The following is a 17,168-nucleotide window of genomic DNA, read 5'->3' as shown; positions in this document are numbered from 1 at the left end:
ATGATTAAGAAGCGAATTCTAAAACGGTAAAAATTATAAATTGAAAGAGAATCTTTGATTAATTACTAGAGATACAACCAAGTTCCTCTTAAACCAATTTATAATTTTTACTGTGATAAATTTTCTGTTACTTGAGAAAAATAAGAATGACTTATAGTTCGCAAAAAAAAAAAAAAAAGAAAGAAACTATAATTTATGCAATGACTAAATCAGTTATTCAGTATTCTCCCTCTCAACAGAACATTTGAAAATGATATCTGTGTGCAGCTGTAAAATACTGCAGTCATTCTTTTAAATTTTATTAAACTGAATTTGAACTTAGTGAGATAGCTGCAATTAATTTTAGCTTTCTAGGCTGCTTAAATGGTAAATAAATGATAAATTAATTTACTTATACATGTGTCATAAAGTATTATTGCATATTATTGTATGCAGAAGTTTTTGTCTTGCTTTTCCTCTGCATAATAAGCTGTAAAAGAACAAAATATAGTTGTCATTAGAACTATTATGTATTATGAACAGAACATGTCTGGTGAAAAACATCATATTAGACTTATAACTTAAAAAATGCTTGACTGCTATCAGGCATAAGAAAATTTATTCTCCATGTTTAGCAGTCTTTTAATATCACTTCATTTATTTCTGCAATTTGTACCGTACATAACAATACTTTACATTTCTCTAAAACCATATAAATGGTTTGCTGTTAATGCAAGGAGATATTTAAGGAGTTTGCATGAAAGATGGCAGAAAAGAATGCAGAAATTTAGTGTCTAAGCCAAGGTGGAATTTTTTCAGTTACATAAGAAAATACTGGAACAAAGAGCCATATTTTTAAATATTAATATTGGCAAAATGATACAAGGAAGTGAGTATTACATAGTATTGGCTGAAAGAATAAATGAAATTAAATTAAGAAATAAAATAGAAAAAAAGTAATCAATGATACCTTCTTTCAGTTCATTTGCCAATTTTTTTAATGTACAGTATTTATCTAACCCTCTCCTTAAATATATATTCCATCCTAACAGTTTATTCCAACAGTCAGTCACTGACTAAGAAAATATATTTTATTAGTCAGAGAATATTTTTAGACATATATTTTAGTTGTCCTCTTGTATATTATCATGTGACCAAGCGTAAAAATGCCCTCAGCATTTAGTTTACTCAAGCATTCTAAAGCCTTAAATCAAGCCACTCGGTCGATACCTTATTTCCAAAAAACTAACTTAACAAAGCTTAAGTCTCTCTCGATAAGAATATCCCCTTTATGCCCTTAGCCTTAGTCATATAATGCAGCAAAAGCCTGTGGCTTCCTTGCACTATATGGCCCTACCAATACTAACCGATTTCATTTGCTCTTCTCTGTACTCTCTCAAAGAGGTTCATGTCTTTCTGAAAATGTGGCCTATTAGCCTACATGCACTATTCAAAATGCAACCTGACTATTACATTATGTAATGGAATAATCATCTTTTTTGTTTCCACTGGCAAAGTACGTGTATATATCATTGACAGAACCTCATGCGCTATCCTATTAGCAATTTTTACACTGTTCAGAAAATTTCGTATTAGATCATATTTTATATATTTATTTTTAAATTATACAAAGAAATGCTTACCTATGACAGCTTTGGTGCCAGAAATTACTGCTAACAACAGCCATTTGTTAAACCGAATATAACTTTCAAGATACATGCTTGATTTAAAAACTAAACCCTTCTAACTGATCATATTGATGATTAGCAAGGTTTAGTTTTAAAATCTGAGATGATATAGAATTTATGTTTTAGCTTTTAAAAACTATAAAATGAAATACAGTTTAGAGTACAAATAAAGGGAAACTGCAAAAAATCACTAAAAATTCACTAGGTAATCAATTTCTCATCTACTTATGTCTGCATCTTGAAAAACAAATATAAATTCTTAAATGATTGTACAAATTAATATAAAGAGAGAGCTACAAAGTCTGGAACCAAGACACCTGTGTAGGAATCTGATTAATGTGTTTCAGTCTCAAAAAAGGGCCGAATAAACTTTAATGTCAGGATATGTTTCTGCTTGTTAAGATAATGCAACTGAGAGAGACATGATTCCCATTCAGGAAAGATCCTTCCTTATATCCATATTCTGTATCCACACATATATAGTTTGCACATCTATTTTTCTTTTGATCAAAGTGTGAGTGTGTGTGTGTGTGTTGTGTATATATATATATATATATATATATATTGTTTTTTTTTTATTTTATGAAAAAACATGATCAGGTAAATTCTAAACAGTTACTGAGAGGACAAACTTTTTTCTTTCCATTTGTTTTAAGATAACTGATATTTTAAAAGAGAATAAAATTAAGATGTGAATCACTGGTTGGCCCTGAGTAAAGATTGGCTGATTCAGTGTTAAACACTCTTGATAATGTTGGGATGGGCTTGGCTCTCCCCCCTCCTCTTATAATCATTTTTGTTGAAAATGAATATGTCCATCCCATCTTCTTTTATTTAATTAATAACGAAAAACAAAAAAGAAACTAAAGACAAGTTAACACATATATTAATTCCTTTTGCATATCCTCATATCATTTCAGTATATTTATTAACCTCTCTCCTCTTGCTAATTATATCTGTAGTTTACACCTGTTAGCACTCATTCATAACAAAACAGAAGCATTGTAATTATTAACAGTTAACATATACCGAGTTGAGTGATTAAAATATTATTTTTTAAACAGAAGACAGTTTTTGTAAGTAGTGCCACATTCTTAACCCTTTTTCAAGTTTGCATGTATGTGGCCCAAAGGAGTATGAACATATGTACACATTTTAAAGATTGTTTCAATGCGTGCGTACACACACACATTACATGTGTGAGAGAGAGAGAGAGAGAGAGAGGGGTGGGTATCAGAAAGTTCATACCCTGACCTAGATAAAACATCAGTAGGGAGATGCCATTTTTAATATAAGTGTCTACATATATACTACTGTGTGAAATTTTATTCCCATAGGTGATCGTACACCAGAGGTGGAACCAGAATCTCAGGAATGACACTATGGTTGACAAAGTGAAGTATCGAGCAGTGATCAAGTTCCTGCATTTGCAGGGCAAAAAGCTCAGGAAATTGACTAAAAAATGAAAGCTCTGTATGGGCAGAATTGTCCATCCTTATGACACTGTAAAAAAAGTGGAAACGGGAGTTCCGGTGCAGTCATACAAGTGTCTTTGATGAGCCAAGAGAAGGAAGGCCATCAACATCCACAGACAGTGAGACAGTTGCAAATGTTGAGCAGCTGGTGCTGAGTGACAGATGTGTGACAATTCATTTCATTGCAAATGCAGTGGGAATTAGTTATGGGTCTGCCCACAGCATTTTACATGACCATCTGCACATGTCTAAGGTCTCTGCATGATGGGTTCCAAGATTGCTGATACCTTTGCAGAAGCAATGTTGAATGCAATATTCTTTCCAACTGTTCGATTTGTGTAATGGTGATATTGAGAATTTTTTTGATTTGTTGGTGACAAATGACGAATGCTGGGTGTACCAATATGATCCAGAGACTAAAGACATGCATGAATGCCACTTTGATTCATCTCAGGAAGTCATCAATGAAGTGGAATCATGGTTTCAGGCAAAAAAAGTGCAGACTTCTATGATAAGGCATTAAACAACTGATCCGTAGATGGGAAAAATGTGTTACTATACATGGAGAGTAAATAAAAAAGGATTAAAGTTCTTGTGAAGTTTCACCTTTCTAGGGCTATTATTTCTAGCTAAGGGTACAAACTTTTTGATACCCCCTCATATATATATATATAGATTGTGTGTGTGTATATATATATATATATATATATATATATATATAGATTGCCTTGAAACTACAGAGATGTTCTGCCATCTATTAATTCTGTTTATAAGTTTTCATTTTATATTTATGATAGTTTCGAAACTCATAGGAGGAGGACATAACCTTCAACATGATTCAAGATAATGTGGGCTTAAAGCTGAAATTGAAGTAATTCTCTGAAATTCTTATTCAGAAGTTGATGAATTGAATTAATATGTATCTTAATTTTTTTTTTACATTTTTAAAATTTTTTATAATTTGTTTTGCAAAATTTTTATTTTGATTTTATGTTTAATAGTAATTTTGTTCTACTTTTTAGCTCCAAGTCAAAATAGAAAAAAAAATAAATAATAAATAAACATTTATGTACATAGTTTTTCTTTTTTTTTTACGTATTTCCAGATTACTTCAGAAAAACTCACTCCAGTTGTCTTAAATGCTGTCTGGAAAAGGATTAAGAAAAATAGGTAAAGATTACTTGCAGATCCTTTGATGGTATGCAAGACAATTGTGGCAAGACATTTGAATTATATTGACAGATCAAGTATTTTGAATTACTAAAACTCAACAGAAAACATTCCAAAGAATAATGTGTATGGAGAATGCATCACATAAAGGAGAAACATAGTTAAAATTGGAGAACTGTTCTGGAAAGTAATATGGTTGTAATTATCACAACTAATATTAATACAAAAACTGCAGCCAGCATTTCAATATTTCACCACCACTAAGACAAGAAATCATTTATTCATCAGAAGCATTGTAGATTTTTCAATGCCCAGGGTATCATGTTATTGCAATTCCCTTATTAAAAATTTAAGTTGCTACCAAAATTATTTTGATAAGAATAGAACCATAACCAACAATACAGAAAAAATTGAAAACACTGGGTTTCTTTTCAGTAGTGCATACAAAAGAAAATTGATGAAATCATTTAGGTACCACTTTAGTCACAATGTGCAAAAATGATGCATTGTGACTCTAAATATGTCGTGTGGGTACATGTTAAGACAAAACAAAATTTACATTTTTGATTCAAATTTCCAAAAAGACAATTTGATTTTTTAAAATGATTCAGTTTTTAGAAGTTAGTGCTTGTAAAGAATCTGTTACTTTACAGATTCTTTGTTATAGGCTGTTGTAACAAAGTGTGCTTTAACTTGATTAGTGAACTATGCATATGGGCATAGAAGCAAATCCACACTAGTTTCAATTGCCAACATTATGCCACTTTTGAGCTAATTTTATTTTTAACTAATTTTTATTTGAAGAGTTGACCAAAATGAATTCAAAACATGTTCTCTCACTACTGAATGATATTGTGCTGTGCTTTTGGATCCTGTTTTCCCAAATTTTCAGAAAAAGGGACAGTTTGAATGAGTGATATGCAAGGTGGAGCACAGTCTACTTTTTTGCTAGTTGTACTAAGTTGCTAAGAGATGTGTTATTTTAGAAAACAATAACAAACGAAGGATTTTTGTTGGCATAAAAAAACTACTTTGTTCTGATTTTTCTTAGCTTTGGGGATTTTAGAAAGCTAGAGGCCACCACTGCAATCTGTTTACTGGCACAATTAAAAATATCCATGATTTGCAAAGTTACTATCATTCCAGTTTGTTGCATTCTGCTATTTTTAAGTGTCACCAACTTATGAATTATAATATTCACACTTAGTAAAGACTATCTGTGGTGGTGACATGAACTTATTTTTTCTTTCTTGGCTAATAACCTTCTCCATGTTCTATTGTTCATATTTTAAATATCATACTTATTAGCCATATGGTGCAAGGAAGCCTGAGGCTTATGCTGCACTATCCAAAAAAAAAAAAATCCGAGTTACCCTGAGAAAGAGAGAGAGAAGAAAGGAATAACCAAGAAAGATAAAAATGATGATATTCAGCTCAGGACCCTGGGTGTGCCAAGCCCATACTCAAGATGTGAGCCCCCTGGGGTTATGACAGAGCATATTTTTCAGAGCTGACCAACTTCAATTCTGATCATTCTGTATATGATTTTTGGAGGGCATATTGGAAGCAACTGAATTGCAAAGGAATTCAGATTATCAGACATTGAGTTAAAAATTAGTTACACTAAAAATTTACTGAATAAAATAAGCATAGGCTTACGTAGTTCTGTGATGTGTATTAAAGAAGATACATCAAACGTTGTCAGTTCATTTCAAATACAAAAACCAAATCCTGGAATTGAAATTAAAAGAAACCTCATCTGAAATACCCAAGCAGTTGAAGTCAGACGATAAGTCATTACCCCCTCACCCCACCCCCACCTACTGTTTTGGCCAGATAAAGCAAGTTGATGTACCTTTCATTCACTCACATTTTTTGTATGGCATATTTTGGCAGAAAAAAAATGCATGTATAATATTTGATCTGCTATGGTTTCATGGAATGAAATCATAGATTGACTAGGTGGGGCCTGCATCCTTCAATAACAATTAGGCATAAAGCCTAAAATACATAATGGTTAAAAATGTTTATCGTTCGAACACAGTGTTGCCAATGCTGAGATTTTCAGTATCTTTCAAGGAAAAATTGTTCCTTTACTGAATATTTCAAAGTTTGTAATTCCGCATTCTAATTGAATAAGGATCAGAAAAGTGGCCGAGGAAATGTTAATTGTATTTCTCTGAAAAATTATTGGTACTTTTTGCAACAAGTTTATATCCCGCGACCATTATGCTTAGATACAGTATCAACATGCATTAAATTTGCCTACTTAGATATTACAGTTTATTTTATTTGTTCTGAAAACTAATATTGCTGCACATATTACTTCCATATGTATTTGTGCAGTCAGGTGGATGGCATTCAGTAAAAAATAAGCATATATGGTTATGGATAACCTCTGAAGGTTTGGATATAATTTAAAAAAGAATTGCAAATTGTGAAGTTAAAAAATACTGCCGTTATGAATGTAATATTTTATTTTTATGGTACCTATTATTAGAGTATTTATTTTTGACTGGGGAAGGATGAAAAGCATTCATGTACATTATAAGCTTCTAAAAGTTGAGTGAGAATCGCCCTTTAAGTTACAAAATTTAAAAAGTAACTACTTTTTTTCTGATTTTTGCATATATTTTACAGTGGCCACCTTATAGCTCCAGGGGAAAAATTAATGAAAAATATTCATGAATAGCTGACCAGTTAGTATTTAACTTTCTGCTGCTAGTATGACATCTGAAAGACGTCACTTTTTTAAAATTCTTCTGGTATTTTTTTTTTTTTTTTTAAATCCTCTCACAAATATTCTCTAACTGGTTATACAGTATTTTCTGCTTTCATTTTGATATACTATGAATTGCAAGAAATAAAATGTTTGCTTGCTGGTTAAAGGATGCCAGGTGAGCAAAAGACATCGGTGACAAATGTCTAATCGGGTCTTTGATTTTATCAGCGAAATGATAAAAGTTGGCAAAAATACAGATATTCACATTCTGCCAGATGCCATATGAGTATTTGCATGTCAATCTGAGGGATGAGTGACCTTGAAAATTCTAACAAATATGATAACTTATTATTATTACTATTTCTCATTTATTTTTGTTCAATATTTTTTAATAGTTCAAAACAGTATTCAGTTTTTGTTCAATATTTTAACAGATCATAATTGATCATCATTTTCAATTCAGTAAAAAAGCTAAAAATATTTTTTTTTACAATTAAAACAAGGGGGTGTCTCACAGATGCCACACAAGAATCTTTGTTAAATTGAAGGCGCAAGTTACAGAAGGTTAAAGGAGTGAGGATAATGGTCCATCCCTCACTTGCTTTTGGGCTTAACATTTAAGAAATCTAATACCACACTTTAACTGGCCTTGTGTAACCAACTACATCTTGAAGCTGTTTGCACCAATTTTAAAAGAATAATAGGTAGCACATTGCATAAAATGAATGGTAACCACCTTTGGATCTCAGTATGTACTAAAGTTGAAGACTGAAAATAGAGGTATAAAGATCTCAAAATGTTCATGTTTGATGTAAAGCTAAAAACAATTTAAAAAAAAAAACAATTAAATCGACACACCTATGGATAATACTGAACCAACAACCTTTGGAATATAAACAAAAGTACCTGCCATTTCCCACCCACCATCTGTCATCCACAACTTTCTAAAGTCAAAAATACCCAATTTGCCCTAAATGAAATCTCTCCAAAAATATACATTTTTTTTTTTTTTTTTTTTTTTTGTTAATCAGTCCTGTTAAAAATGTGCTGTAAATATTGATAATGCAATCAACTGATGCATCTTTTAGTAACTTCTCATTTCTGGTAATGCTTGAATAATGGTCAGTTATAAGCCCACCCCTCCAGAAAGTCTCCCAAATTGATTTGTCATTTTCAATTTATAAGTTATCTAAAGGAAAGTTCAGCTAAAAGCTTTGATATCATCCCAGGCACCTTCCTTGCTGGTCACTGCTCAGTTGTTTCCCTCCCTATAAGTTGTGATATGTAAATTACAGCAACACTGAAAGCATTCATTTCAAACTGGTAGGGGACAAAAAAAATTAAAGGAAAGTTCGCGCTCCTGGATGTTTTTCACAGTATTAGTAAGTTTGTATTTCACCTAGGTTTACTGGTTTTAATTCCATGGCAGGATAGTGTCTATGTCATTTGTTTCCTAGATTGGACAAGTTTTGGGTTTAAATCTCACTGAAGATGCATGGAATTTGAGGCCTTTACAGGAGGGTTCAGTTGGCTTGTCTGGTGGCAGAGGTGCGGCTTTTTTTTTTGTTTTGTTTTATTTTTGCAAACAATGTTGGTAAACAAACCAACCTTTTCTCTAACTTGAAACAACTGAACCTAACTCAACTTCTTTTGTATTCTATTTAATTTAAGTTAAATGTTGATCACTTCCAGCTGCATTTATTTCTGGAATGTATTTATTTATGAAAATATGGAATAAATATTTTTAAGTTTAATTTGGAATTAATATAACTTATTAGGAATGAGCTTACAATTTGGAATGAGATATAGATAGATTCTGGGCAACATATCACAGTCACTTATTTGTGAAACAACTCATTAAAGTCATAAGCTTAATTAATAACAATATTTCATATTTAATTAAGATTAAAAAATCTTAACTATGAAAATAGTTTGCAACGAATTAAAGAAAAAATTAACAGCATTGATATTTAGTACTTATTAATTTGATTCTATAACTTAAAGAATATTTCTATATTTCATATGGTTTTAGAGATGGGCATGTTACTGATAAAAACAAAAAAATCAAAAGAAAAAAAAAGTAGCATACACTACTAATACTATTATTAATACTAAAATTCTGGAAGTATAAAAAGTCCCTTCAATTAAATTACTAAAAAGGAGATTTTACATTTTGTAAAATATGCATGAAATAGGTAAAAATTTTCTGCCATTAAGTTAAATTAAACTTTCAATTTTGCTATTTACAGTTAAGAAATTTGACTTATTAGAAAAAATTATATAAATACCTTAATGAAAGATGCATATATTTCACAAGTAAAACATTTTTATAGGAGAAGGGATACATTTTTGTTATGTTCTGCAGTGCTGTGAATTGAAGTTCTGGTTAAGAACAGATGTAGGCAATCAGTAAAAGTCCATTATAATGAATTAATGAAGTTCACGCTGGCATCTTAGTGGCATGGTACAAAGTGCACATCATAACAGCTTGCTAAAAAAATGATAGTTAATTTCCGCTTTTAATGTAATATTTAGATAAAATGACAAACACTGTGTGAATTAACTTTAAAATATGTGAATAAGAACAAGCAGGGGATGCTTAATTTTTAGTACCTAATTCTGAAGGATAGCTATAAGTTTAAAATGTGTTGCTCTAAAACTGAGTTATTGCTAATTAGGTGCCTGAGTGATGTTGGGAGACATATAGGCACTTAGCTTAGCAGCAATTATAGGTTTTACATTGACATAAAAGTTGCCCTCAGAGATAAAAAAGAATATGGAAATAGGTTGCCCAGTTGAAACAAGTTTAGATGATTCTAGAGAAAGTTCTTCATCTTTTATCAATATGAATTAACACAAAAGCAGCATTAAAGAGCTCACTGGTGAATACACATATGGTACCTACATAAAGCCATATATGCACAACAGTTATTTTCATTGACTTCCTTTCCCCTTTTCAGTCTTTATTTGCATTTTTTCATTATTTGGGGTTTTAAACTAATGTATACATTTTTACACATCTGTTATAATACATTGATAAAAGTGAAACTTTTGAAAGTGATCATAATCTTTACATACTTTTAATTATTTCATCATCAGCCATTTTCAATCCACTGCAGAATGAAAGCCTCTCCAGCAACTTTCCAGTTCCTTCTGTTTGTGCAATGGCCATCCATTTACTACCCAGAAACTCGTGAATTTCATCAGTCCATTTCCACTGTTGTCTCCCAGGTTTTCTATCTCCTCTTGGGTACCATTCTGTTATTTTCTTAGTCCATCTGTCATCATGTCTTCGAGCTATGTGTCCTGCCCAACACCATTTTAGTTGTTTAGTTTTGATAAGAATGTCCTTCACTTGACTTTGCTGCCTAATACATGTGTTTCTCTTCTCTTCTTATCTAACAATCTGATTCTTAATATAATTCGTTCCATTCTTCGCTGTGTAGTTCTCTTCCATTCTTTTTGTGAGTGCCCAAGTTTCGCTTCCATAAGTCTTGGAATAAATCAAAGGATTATACATTGGTTCATTATTTTACTTTTCAGACAGATTGGGATATTGCTCCTCAGTATGTGACTATATTTCCTGAATGCTATCCATCCAAAATTTATTCTTCTCTGACTTCCAGCCATTTATCATTATTACAGCTAATGACATGTCCCAGATAAGTATATGACTCCAAGGCGCCTCCGTAGCCAGGTGGGAAGGAGCAGCAGTGCATAGCACATGCTTCTTGATTAGACCGGGGTTCGAGCCCGTCACCACCAAATACGGAGGATGCGGAAAGGTCAGGGAATGACCACCGCATATCCCGGAGCAATATGGCCTTAGTTGCTAATGCTCCTAAAAATCAAAATAACAAACAATATTACTCCACCTTTTCAATTACTGCTCCTTCAATCATTTTATCCCTTTCTGTGGCATATTTGTTTATCATTACTTTTGTTTTAGCCATATTCATCTTTAGTCCAAAATCCTTACTAACCCTGCATAACTGATTAAGGTTTTCCTCTAATTCTTTGGGATCGTGGCTTATGATCACAATGTCATCTGCAAATCGTAAATGGCTCAGGTACTCTCCATTCACATTGACTCCTTTCTGTGACCAGTCTAATCTTCTGAAAGCTTCCTCAAGGGCAGCAGTAAACAACTTCGGAGGTATTGTGTCTCCTTGTTGAATTCCTTTCTCAATTTTAAATTTACTACTGTCTTTTTCTAGTCTAGTAAAGGAGGTAGCATTCTCATATATTTTCTTCAAAATCATAATATATGGGGTATCTATGCCTTGTCTTTCCAGTGCCAGAAACATTGCCTTATGCTGTATAGAGTCAAATGCCTTTTCATAATTCACAAATGCCAGGCATAATGGTGTTTATATTCATGTGCTTTCTCCATTAGCTGTGATATTACGTGAAGGTGATCCATAGTTGAGAATCCTGTCCTAAAGCCAGCTTATTCTTTCGGTTGATTCTTATCAAGTATTCTTTCTAATGTGTTAGTAATGACCCTTGTGAACAACTTGTAGATGTGGGATAACAAGCTAATTGGTCTATAATTTCCAATTTCTGATTTATCTCCTTTCTTATGCAGCAAAACTATGATTGCATTATTCCACTTCTTAGGTGTCACACCTTTTCTAATGCATTTTGTGAAGAGTCTTTCCAGTTTCTGTGTTATGTCTCTTCCTCCCAATTTTAACAACTCTACAGTAACTTCTTCTTCCCCTGGGGCTTTCTGATTCTTCATTTTCTTCAACGCATGTTCTATCTCATCAGGAAGGATATCGGGTATGTTGTATGTGTTACTAATTTGTGATCTATCTTCCTCACTGCTGACATCATTCTCTCACTCTTTGTATAATTCTCTATTGTAGTCTTCTGCTATTTGAATTATGCCTTCTCTGCTATTTATAAGTACACCATCGTTATTCTTCAGTTTCAGTGTCATTTGTCTTTCTGTATTACTGCTCCTGGCTGCTGATTTAAATCCCTTGTTTTCCCTTAATGCTTGTTCTACTTTTCTTGTGTTAAATTTTCTTATGTCCTCTCTGAGTTTCTTTCTAATGGCTTTGCATAACTCAGTATACTCAATTTTCTCCTTGTCAGTGTTTTTCTTGCTGTTCATTTGTCGTCTTCGGTTCATCACGACAAGTGTTTCATGACTAATTTTTTCTTCTTTGGATTTCTTTTTACCAATAGGTTTCTTAGGCTTTATCACTTTCAAAAAGTTGCAATATTCCTTTATCAATATTCCAATATTCCAATATCTTGGTCCTGAGCAGTCTGCAGAAGCTCAACCTTTTTTTTAAGTTCCATTGCATACTGCTTTTTCTCATCTTCTGTTATCTCAAAGACCTTTGTATTATTTACTTGAGTCAGTTTTTTCCTTTCTTTTCTTACATCTATATCAAGTGTGCATCTTACCATTCTGTGATCACTTCCAACATTTACCTTGTTCGGGACAGTAACATCATTCACGATATATCTTCTGTTAGTGAGGATGAAGTCGATTTCATTAATTGTTAATCCATTTGGGTTCTTCCATGTCCACTTTCTGTTCACCCTTTTCTTGAAAAAAAGTGTTCATTACTGACATTCTTAGATATTCTGCACAAGTCTTTCACCCCTTTCATTTCTTACACCAATTCCAAAATTTCCTATAGTTCCCCTTTCTGCACTGTTTTGTCTCTTTCCAACCTTCGCATTAAAGTCCCCCATAATGATAGTGTAGTGAGTTTTCTGTTCATCTAGAAGACTCTTTAGAAGACTCATCTAGAAGTCTGATTATTTCATATATCATGGTGAAGTCGAAAAACCTAAGAAATAAAATAAATTTTGCTCATTTCTTTTTGATTTTCTTAACCTGTAAAGATGTTCACTTCCAGCTTCATTTATTTCTGCAATGTATTACTTCCATGTTTATTATAGAATAAACATATATTTTTAAAATTTAATTTGGAATTAATATAGCTTATTAAGAAAAATGTAATTTTTCTGTCTCTCTCATAGAAGACTAGGAAAAAGCATACAAATCAGCCATTCACTGTGTGCTATGCTGGAGATAAATTTTTTATGGAACAGCAGCAAAACATGAGTATTGTTTTCAACAGAATCACAAGCCAATAAATATTAGATAAATGGCACAAATCAGTGTTGTAAATATTAAGTTCACAAATGAAACAGTGGAAGCAGTTCTTATTATGACAAAACAAGTCTTAATATCTGGTTATCCCAAAAGAATTCAATATATTTGTTACGATTTCCTTCATATTCAATATATTTGTTATGAAAGACTCATTAATTCGAAGTTTTTAACAGTCCTATAAATAGAGGTGGTTTTTCAATATTTTGTTTTTGTAATATGAAGTTGGCATATTATATAACTTTAATCATATTCCTATGGCACTATGACAAGATATATACCAATTATGTAATCTGAAATGTTTTCAAAGTTTTCTTATTTTTTTCCTTAATGAAGAAGTCACTGAAGTCTTTCATCAAAGACATCTTTATAAAGAAAAAAAATTAAATTAATAGGAGTATTAGGCAATTGGATAAATACCATATGTTCATATTCTCTTCCATTTCACGTATCAGTTTCATGATATTTTATCTTTATTGACTTATCCAGAAATATGCTAGAAACTTTTACTTTTTTTAATATATTGTACACCATTTTTTTATCTTGTTTTCATGGTGTTTCAGTCTCTTCGAAGGTTTTATGGCTACATTGCAGAAATGTGAAGTATAGTGTTTGTAGAACTGAATATTGGAGATGTGGTTATGCTTCTAAATACTAAACTGGTCTTTTCATGTAAATTTGCAGTTTAACTTGGCAAGCAGACATATTGGTGAAATTTAAATGATTAAAAAAAATTTCTTTTAAAGTGAAGGGCACATGAATTTTAGTATTCCTTCATTATATCATTTGAACTTTTGATCTAATTTGGTTTAAAATTGGACAGTATAGCCATAAAATAAATAGTTTACTGTTGGTGTATGCAATACAGGTAGTTCTCGACTTACAAGTTAATTCGTTCCTAGTGCATGCTCGTAAAGCTGGAATTATTTCCCATAGACATAAGGTTAAAAATAGGGGTTACGTTCTCAACGATGAAATTAGTTAGCTAATTAGTTTATGTTTAAACAATGATTGATTTATCGAAAGAAATGAAAATATACCCTGTAAAACCAAGCAAATTATAATAATAGAGAAATTATTTATGACTTACAAATGTTAAAGAATGTTTATTCTTCATCATCATCTAGTAAATGCACACTCGTTGATCATGCATTATTGGTTTGTTGCACAAGGAGTTGTCTTCTTGAGAAATGTTTCAAGAGGCGTTTGTTTCCAAGATAATCTTCTCTTTTAATTATAAATTTCATGATTGCATGCATAAGCATTTTTTAACGGCACACACAAATTGCAACTAACACGATTTGCATGGAGTAACAAATTTGCGAAGCTTAAAAAAAAGGAATGAAGAGAAGGTTCTGAAAATTTATTTTGTTTTTTTATACGATTGAAGATTTCAGTAAAGGGTAAACACATTTCACCATAACGTAAAAAACCACACAATTCCAGCTATCGGTATTTTCGCAAATGCAAGAAGATCGAGTTTACTACTCGTTTATAATTGCTTGCAGTAACATAAAAGCCCAATAAACTGGAAAGTGCAAATTGTTTTATGGTCGTGACCCCCAGAAATGTGCTTTAGAAAAATATCACAAAGGCATTTAAAATTGATTCTTATAACGGAACATATGATAACAATGAAAGTGTAGGGCATTTTAATAATTTGAATTGGTAACTAATACAATTTACAAACCACACTCACAACCTTTTATATGGCCTTAAGGTCAGCTCGTGACCTTAAAACTGACATTTTAGGGAGATAAATAGCTTAGTTATATAGCGAAAATTTCAGCTTCCGAGATCTTGGAACAAATTACCAAAAAACAATGTGTTATTGGGTTCATATTACGATATTTTAACGATACGATCGTGTCTCTGGAACTGATTAATATCGTAAAGTGGGGTACACTGTATTGTATAGTTACACACATGGTTTGGAATGCGGTATTTATGAATGTTTAACGTTCATTTTTTGCCATTAATGTTCATATTTTCGATTTTGTTGATACTTGAGGGAAAAAAACTCGTAAAGCGAGAACTGCCTGTATATACCTATTTGTCCTTTTTGGGCCTGACAGTGTTTATTAAAAATATTTTTTAATGTTAAAATAATGAAGAACAAACAGACTCCTTTATTTAAAATAATAAGACAAATAAATAAAATCATTTATTTATTTGTTTTATTATTTTCTCTCTGTATATATAATTTAATGTTACTTTTTGAGCATCAAATGCTACCATTATAAGACGCAGCATTCATTGGTTACCATATGCCTGAATCTTATCAGATAGCTATATGTTGTATGCATATACCATTGACCATTTTGTAGTTTTAGATTATTTAAATATAACCAGACCTATCTGTGATGGACTCTCAAGACTGCTTTTTTTTCAGGGTGAGATAAATTTTCATACATTTTATGAAAGTTACATTTATTAATTATTTAATCATTTATTTATTTAATTTTTTAAATCAAGTGTTTTTAATTTTATTTTATCGTGAAGGAAATTTAACTATCCTATTTTGAGGGAATTAACTGGTGCATTTTCCTCTGTATTTTGAATGAATTTTATAATATTATTTTATTATGTAATTTTATAATATTATTTTGTTTTGTAATTTTTTAATATTTCCTATATTTTATAAAATTGAGGGTTACTAAATGTTTGTGGAACTGAATATTGGAGATGTTGTTATGCTTCTAAATACTAAACTGGTTTTTTCATGTAAATTTGCTGTTTAACTTAGCAAGCAGACATATTGGTGCATTTGACGTCTTCACCGACTGTTGCACTTCTTTATTTAATTTTTTTTTTTTATATGCCATACATGTCACTTCCCCAGCCTTATGTCCAGCTTTTGTTTCAATATTTATTACTCAGTAGACCGTGTCATGTGATATTCTGTACAGACATGCAGTGTTGAACCATGTAATGTTGAGAAGTTTACCTTCAATCTTTAATGTTAAAGACAGTGCTATACGTCATTGTTAATGCTCATGTGTATGTAAAAACTATATGTGTGTGTTTATCTCTGAGGAGTTGGAACACTCATGGAATGCATAATATATCTCAATCCAAAAGGCACAGTGTGCATTTTCATTTGAGGAAACAGTGAAACGTGTAGTGGATGTTTTGTGCATATGGCAGCAAGAATTCTCCTAGCAGCCCCTCTATGTATGAATGACAGAAATTGTGTGAACCGGGTGTTGTTGATACAAAGTAAGAAAACTGGTCAACCTACTGTGAGCAGTGAAACAGTGGAATGAATGAAGTAAAAATATCTCCTTAGTCCAGAAAAAAAAAAAAATCCCATGTACTATACCAGCAGTGAATTACATCAATCAAAAAATTGTAGAGTGCTATGTTGTCATCTGCAGCTAAAACCCTACAAATTACAGGTGTCACAAGCGAACATGGACAGTGTCAAAGAAAACTGAAAGCATCCTGCATTTGACATATTCACACAGCTTGAACACACACTTGAACGTGTTAGTTTTGGCAACAAATTTACCTCAAGTAATAGTAAGCATTTAACACTCGCAATTCTAGTGTTGATATCGTCTGTTCAACAAAAATTTAAGCGGCCCTTCTTTTTTTTAGCTACAGACAGTTACTGGTATCCTGCATCTAGACATGCTTGAGAATTTTTTTGCCACAAATCAATGACTAAGACTTGAAAGGTGGAATTATTTTTCAGTAAGACAGCACACCACCACATTATCTGTTGTAAGTGACAAACTGTCTAAATCAGCAATTCTCAGGCTACCAGATTTGTCATGATGGCCCCTTAAGTGACCATCTCATTTACTAGACAACTTTCTGTGGAGTTTAAACAGAATGCAGTTTATCACCCATCAATATTACAATCAATTGTGAACTGAAGGGAAATAACTATCGGCATCTCCCAGTTAAATCTTGATATGCTCCATAAAGTGTGGGAGAAAAGCGAATTTTGTTAAGATGTCTGCCATAATCTATTTGTTCTTCTTCTGTGC

The 17,168-nt window shown here is 31.9% G+C and overlaps 1 protein-coding gene across 1 annotated transcript in view; it reads right to left on the bottom strand.

Annotated features, from left to right (window-relative positions):
- Window positions 1-443: 443 nt before the first annotated feature.
- The window catches only part of LOC150076307 (synaptotagmin-10-like), a 157,016-nt gene continuing 140,291 nt past the window's right edge, over window positions 444-17,168 (bottom strand). The window contains exon 9 of the mRNA XM_090387492.1: window positions 444-469. The gene's annotated coding sequence lies outside the window, so the exon portion shown is untranslated. The remainder of the gene's footprint in view (window positions 470-17,168) is intronic.

The sequence above is a fragment of the Mastigoproctus giganteus genome, chromosome 13, assembly GCF_048544385.1.
Source record: "Mastigoproctus giganteus isolate SK-2022 chromosome 13, ASM4854438v1, whole genome shotgun sequence".
Lineage (NCBI taxonomy): Eukaryota > Metazoa > Arthropoda > Arachnida > Uropygi > Thelyphonidae > Mastigoproctus > Mastigoproctus giganteus.
Note: the sequence above shows the minus strand (reverse complement) of the source record. Positions and strands in the feature narration are given on the sequence as shown.